We start from the raw sequence: 7,258 nt of genomic DNA, 5'->3' as shown, positions 1-7,258 counted from the left end.
GTCCCAACAAAGTAAAGTACTTGCAACATAAGATTACCTAATTTTTAATAGCAAGTTCAATAACAAAATACAGAGAAGATATAAATGATGAAACAGCATAGATATGGCATATCAAGCAATTGATTAAAATTTATAAAATACACATTTATCTCAAGCCATAAAGTTTTATTCATATTTGAAAGCAATTTAATCTTAAAATGTCTAAGTCATAAATCTTAAGAAAAACCTCTAACAAGTGGCCAGTCCATTAGGGAAAGGGCCTTTTTACCTGGGTTTCAAAACTAAGTTGCAAAATAGTGCTAACCAGGTACACTTCCAAGTGGACAATTCAGCAAGAAACATAGTTCCACATGGAAGAGCAAAACCCCCAAAGTGGACCCAGGTTTGATACTCTATCACTTAGCTAAAATATACAAAGACTTACTAAACAAGGTTGAAAAATGTAAAAGCAGTCGTAATAGGTGCTATTCTGATTAATATCTGTGGAGCTATTCTTATTCCCTATATAAGCTTTATTTTGTCTAAAATTATCATTGTCTATCATCAGACCACATGTACTGAAGGGGACCTTGCAACTATTACCCAAGTTTTGTTCCATACATTTTACTTGAGTTTTCTGAAACAGTTCACACCTTGTGACTTTCTCTTGCCCAATCATTTCCTTTGCCTGTTCTTCTCTTAGCAAAACTGTGGTCAAGAAGATGGAAATAACTCTATACTGTCTTATCATTGAAAAGCTTAAGACCTACTGAAATCTACCTAGGACCTGTGCATATCTAATTAATTACCCCAGTAATGACTCCTCCCCTAATTACATCTCTGTAACTGGACTTTGTATATAAACTTGATGCAGAGTCTACTCTGCACTGGCAGGGGAACATGCTGTGCTTGTGGAATTTATTGGTACACCCTTCCCCACCAGTATCAATGTAAATTCCTTTCCTGGCCTAGAAATTGAAAAATCTCCTGAAGTCAGTGGGACTTCTTGACAGCCCCTCGCAGCCCCTCGCAGGCTAGAAGTCTGTCAGCCTGCAAGGGAAAAGCCACTATTTCCCACATTTTTCACCTTTAAAGGAGAATCTATTTTTAAAGTTTGTTTGCAGCCCTTTCATATATTGTTGCAACTCACTTTTGGGTCATGACCCACAGATTGAGAAAAGCTGATCTAGATCACACAAAGTTATATTTATCAGCAAAAACTTTCCCATTACTTGGTTAGTTTTGCAAACAGTAGGGCAAATATTGCTTTGGTTTATGGTCTGTTTGAACTATTCAAAACCATTTTGAAGTGGATAGTTGTAAAATTCTATGTCAAGCAGAATGGTTAGTTTTTGTGTTTTTAAATTAAAGGGAAGGGATAGCAAAAAAGAAATAAAGAAAAGCACAGTTGACCATAGATAGATGGATAGATAGATAGATGCTATTTAGTAACAGTAGTAAACAGCTAGTATTTTGGCCTGCATATATTGCTATTTTGCTCATATATCCAAACAGCCTGGATCAGGCTATGGAGTTCTTATTACTGAACATACCTAATATTATTTTCTAAATTCACTATAACTATTCAAATAGAGGCTTGAAAAGAAAAATTACCTTTCACTCCAAAGTCTTAAAACAAAACAAAAGGCACCATATTGCCACTTTAGGGACACATTTGTTGCCTGCTGTTGCTATTATATATGTCATTTCAGTCCTGCAGTTAGCTATAAACCACATCTTTTCTTTTTCCAGAGAGAAATAAGAGGCGCCTGAAGGGAAGCAAAAATGGAAAGCACCCTTAAAATGATTGATTTACAATTGGTAAGGAGATACACTACAAAAATTATAGTTTTGTTAGCATGTTGCATTCCAAGTTTGCTCAATGCTGTCACTTTTAAAAACACCCCCACCCCCACCACCCTGCTGGCTTAGAGCATTGGTTTTCAACTTGTGCTCAACAGACCCCTGGGGATCCATAGATTATGTCTAAGGGGTCTGCAAAAGATGACTATGATCAACCAAAAATATATGAATATCCACATTTACAATTCAAAGGGGTCCACACCTCCATTTGAAAATTCCAAAGGAGTCTTCACTTCCATTAAAAATTTTGTAGGGGTCCGCAAATGAAAAAGGGTTGAAAACTGCTGGCTTGGAGAGCTCAACCTGAAGGTGGCCATGTGGCAGACTTGGGTACTTTGCCAGGTTGGTTGAGAAGTTTCTTCAGGGGAGAGAATGAAGGGTACTTTGTGACATCATAAGCATCTTCATTTGATTCTTACAATGTTCCAAGACTAATAGAGCAGCAGTATGTACTGTATACAGAATGTAGCCCAGTTTTATACAGCACACCCAAAAGTAAGTGATTTGTGGCAGTGGTGGGGTATGTGTGTGCATGTGCACACATGTGTATGTAGAAGAAACAGTAATTCCAGCCAGCTATCAGGAGGTGTGAAACTTTCAGGGGCCTTAACAGATATCCCAGCCTGAGCTACTTGCCTAGGAGGCCACACCTGCCTGGGACTTTGACGAGCAGCCCTCACCCATACAACTCCAGCCTACCACTGTTTAGGCCTCCTGATTGGCTGCTGAGAGAGCAGCTTCCTCATTTATCTCCAGCTGTAGCAACAGATTCTAGTGTAGCCAGCAGTTTTTGCTGAAGGTCTGCTCTGGCAAGCCTCTATAATGTAGTACTTCTGGTTTTCTGACCTGCTTCCTTTGCTCCTGGACTCTGGCTTCTGGATTTTCCCTTGGATTTGGTAATTTGGCCTCTGACTTCCGAAGTTTGCCTTGACTGATGGTTCAGGCCTTGCCCTTGGATCTGGTAACTTGGTATCTGATTCCTGACTCTGGAGTGGGCCTGTGTTTTGGACTTTGCTTCTGTCTCTGGCCTTCCTCTGGTGGCCAAGATGTTAGGCTAGACTGCCCACAACTTAGTCCATTACAAACGTGCCTTTTCACACAGGCAGGACAGATGTTGGGAAATAAATGAAAAACTGTTAAGAACTCTTTTTCTTTTAAGACATGGCTGGAAGTGAAGGTTTGTGGTCCTTGTAAGATAAGATAACTTACTCAGAGCACTCACATATAAAGAGGGAGCTTTCATCTGTTAGGTGATTTAAATCTACACCTTGTAACAGGAATGTACTCTAATAACCAGGCTATAGGTTAGACTGAGTTTGATCCAAAATGTCCACTGCTTCTGTTGGATCAATGCAGAAAAGAATTCCAGATTTAATTGTGTCAGAGAAGGGGGAGAAAGAGAGAGAGAGAGCACATAAGGTAGCCTTATTTCTGTAGCCTAGTGATTAGGTAACTTTGTAACAGGGCCATTACACCATTACTCAGTAGGGAAGGGCTAAAGAGAGATGCAGCATCTTTAAGAATATTATAGTCAGAGCTCTATAAGAACTGCTGCCAGGCTCCAGGATATTATAGGAGCCACTAGAAATCCCAAGACTCTTAAGGGAACTACTACTCCTACCTCAGGTACTGGGAATGATGCCAGACTACTGAGCCAAGAAGCTGCATAACTCCAGGCAATAATCAACAGGCCACTAATTGGATAATGACTTCAGCTTGTTTGGAGACTCTGCTAATGAGACCCATGAAAGAGAGCTCTGGCCACCTACTGGGAGAGAAGCGGGTGAGGTGGCTGGAAGCAGAAGGGCCAAGGGTCTTATAAGCCTAGACCCACTCATGGTGCCTTAGATGTGGGCCCTTGCTAGGTTCAGAGAAAGAGCTTTGCCAGGCCCTGGAGTGAAGAAATCCCTGCCCAAAAGTTATATACTAAAGTTAAGTGACTTATATTGCATGGTTGTTTATGGTGCTTCTTTAACTTCTGTGAGGCTTAGGAGTAGCTAGAGGTAAAAGCAGGCGATTGAGCATGCCTGGGGAAGACACTGTAGATTTGTCTAGAAGACTGCTGAAGACAACAAGCTATATGAGAAAAGAGCCTGAACTCTATGGGGCCATAGTCAGGCTCAGGGACTGGAGGCTAACTTGGACTGTGAAAGGGAAGCCCAAGTGCCCTAGAGGAGTGTGAATTGTAGGAAAGACCTAGAAACTGTAGGCTGTGGGCAAAACCTAAGGTCTCTGTAAGAGCTAGTGCAAAGCTCTGATCTGTTGCTTGGTGAGGGAGGTGGTAGGTGTTCTAGGGTAGGCATCTGCTCTATCCTTGTGCTATATGTATTGCTTCCCCGGTAAATACAGCACAAGGGTAGAGCAGTTAACAGCTAAACAATGGAGTCCCCGGCATAGTGACTCTTTCTGCATCATTGTATAGCTTCCAAAAGACCTGGAAAGTCCCCATGTCTCCAGAATAACCCATAGCTTTATGGGCACTCCTTCAGGAGGTGGAGATGAGAAATGGATAGTAGTGAAAATCCAGAAACACAAGAGGAAACTGAGGACCTGAGTCTTTCCTACCAAATTGCCAGGGAACTCACCCACATCTTTTTAAAACAAGTGGAGCCTACCACTGTTTCATGAGAAGCTTGATTCTGTCCAGGTATTTTAGCATGCTCTGCCTACTGGCCTGAGCCCCTTGGGAATGATAGGCAGAAGAATGATTTGTTTCTGGATCCTGAGCAGGCTTAAACACGGAGCTGATTGGTCTTATCAAAACTGAAGCACTTCTGCATGTGTATAAAAATAACTTTCAAGTGCCCAGCAAATTTCAGTGTCCCAACTTTGAAGTACCTATGACATTTCAGCTCCTAGAGGGTTAGGCTACAATGGAGCAGGGTTTTTAGAATTGCAACTTTGAACTTAAACACATACATTTTACCTGCATCACTTATTGTATTGTCTTTTTGCATACTTTGGATCCACTATGGAGAGTGTGGTGTTTCTTCCTGTCTATTTTGTCAGATAGTAAGCCTTTTGTAGAAGGGATCTATAAATGTTTTTCTTGCTCTTTTCCTTGTTCCAGGCTCAATACAATGTCTTCCTGTTAAGGCCTAAGAACTGTTACTGCAGTAATTCTGCCCCTGAGTCTCCACTGGGAAGAGGGTTGTTAAAGACTAACACAGCTGTATAGTGTGTTGTGGGTGTGATTCCTATGAATGTGAAGTTTTGGGGTTAACATGGGATTGTGCCATCTCTTCAGCCCTTTAGGTTCTATTGACAGTTCCATTTCAGAACTAATAGTTATCTGTATTATTTGAGGCTGGGCAGCTTCTCCAAAGAGCTTCATGGTAGATAATCATTCAGCTGTGGAGACTGCAACACCATCAAAGTGGCAGTCAGAGGCATGGGAACTTTCAGGATCTCATGTACATCATCCTCAAAATTACAGAAAAGTAATGCCCTAAGATGTATTTTTGGGATCTTCATTTGCTTGATCACATTCTCGTGTTTTTTATGCCACAGTAATAAAAAAAAAAGTTTGAGAAATTATGTACACAAACAAAATGAAACCTTGAAATGGTATAATTTCTACATGAGACAACAGAAAGAATGTGAGACAATAGAGGAGTTTATCAAAGACCTCAGACTGCTGAGCCAGACACGCAACTTTGGAGACCTAAAGGAGTCCATGATCAGAGACCAAATGGTATTGGGTATAATGGATACAAGTATCAGGAAAAGACTGCTAGAGGATCCTGAGCTTAATTTGGAAAAGGCAGTTAGAATGTGCCAACTGGCTGAGATGACAAACGCCAGCCTGAAGAAGTTGGAGGAAAAAACAGACCGAGCTGAACTAGACAGGATTACAAGACTGCACAAACCTAAGGAAACACACACAAACAATACAGGAAGGAGGACCTCATTATGAACCAGGCAAGCTAAAGAGAATTGCTTGAAGAAACAATGGTCAGCTGCAGATGCTGTGGTGGTTACTACAGACCTGTGCAATACTTTGTATTTGGTAAGTGCTGCAACACATACAAAAGACTCAATCATTTTGTAAGAATTTGCAGAAAGGAGCAAGGTGTAACATAAGAAACAGCAGGTGCATGCTTTATGCAACAAGGAAAAGGAAGAATTCCTCATTGACACAATGCAAGAAGTTCATTCTTCTGAGGATTGGATAATCACCCTGGATACCAATGGACTAATGGTAACTTTTAAATTAGATACAGGGGCACAGATCAATGCAATACCAGAATACATTGTTCAAAAAATGAAAATTAACCTGTGTAATATGACAATAAGAAAGTGAGACTTGCAGCATATCATGGGAACATGATTAAAACCAAGGATGTTTGTGCACTGCATGTTAGACGCAGCGGTAATATAGTAAACATTCAGTTTGTAACAGTCCCAGGAAAGCTAGTGCCAATTATTGGGTTGCAAACATGTAAAACTCTAGGTTTGATTAGGGGAATGGATGCCATTGAGAGACTAGAAAGCAAGAACATAGAAGAGTTTTATGATGTGTTTCAAGGCATAGGGAAACTGTCAACTGAGTACAAGATACAATTAAGAACCAAATATTCCCACCATACATGCTCCAAGAAATGTTCCCTTTGTACTAAGGGAGAAACTGAAACAGGAACTTAGATTAGTTAACATGAACATAATAGAAAAAGTAGAATAACCAACTGCTTTGATTCACTCAGTGGTCACAATACGAAAAAAAGATAGATTCTTTAGATTGTGTCTAGATCCTAAGCAAATGAACAGATGCATCTAAAAAAAGCATTTTCCCATTCCCACCAGGCTAGAGGTTTTTGGCAATGTGGCAGAAGCTAAATATTTCTCCACTTTGGGTGCCTCTTCTGGGTTTTGGCAAGTTCCCCTGGAAAAGAATAGCACTAGATTATATATCAATTATGCCCTTTGGAAGGTATTGCTTTTGTAGGCTTCCTTTTGGATTGTGTTCTACATGTGAAGTATTTCACAGAAAGGTGCAACAAATGTTTGAAGGTCTTGACATAACTATGGTTTGTATTGATGATGTATTAGTTTGGCGAAATACTATGGAAGAATGTGACCTGAGGGTAAGAAAGGCACTAGAAGGAATTCACAAAGCAGGTTTGAAACTAAACAAACAAAAATACATTATTTCTTTGACCCTGAATTTGTATCTGGGAGAAAAGCTCTCTGGGAGGGGTTCAAATTGATCCTGCAAGGGTTAAAGCCATTACAAACATGCCACCCCCTACAGATAAGGAAGGAGTGCAAAGATTATTGGGACTGATCAATTTTGAAGGAAATATCTACCTAACTTAGCAGAGCAGACCAAACACCTTAGTTTACTTCTACAAAAGAATGCTCAGTGGACATGGGAATGTGAAGATGAAGCTGAACTTAAAAACTGGAAGGAAAAAAT

Source organism: Alligator sinensis, unplaced genomic scaffold (assembly GCF_000455745.1).
Source record: "Alligator sinensis unplaced genomic scaffold, ASM45574v1 scaffold299_1, whole genome shotgun sequence".
NCBI lineage: Eukaryota > Metazoa > Chordata > Crocodylia > Alligatoridae > Alligator > Alligator sinensis.
This window is presented reverse-complemented; position numbering follows the sequence as displayed.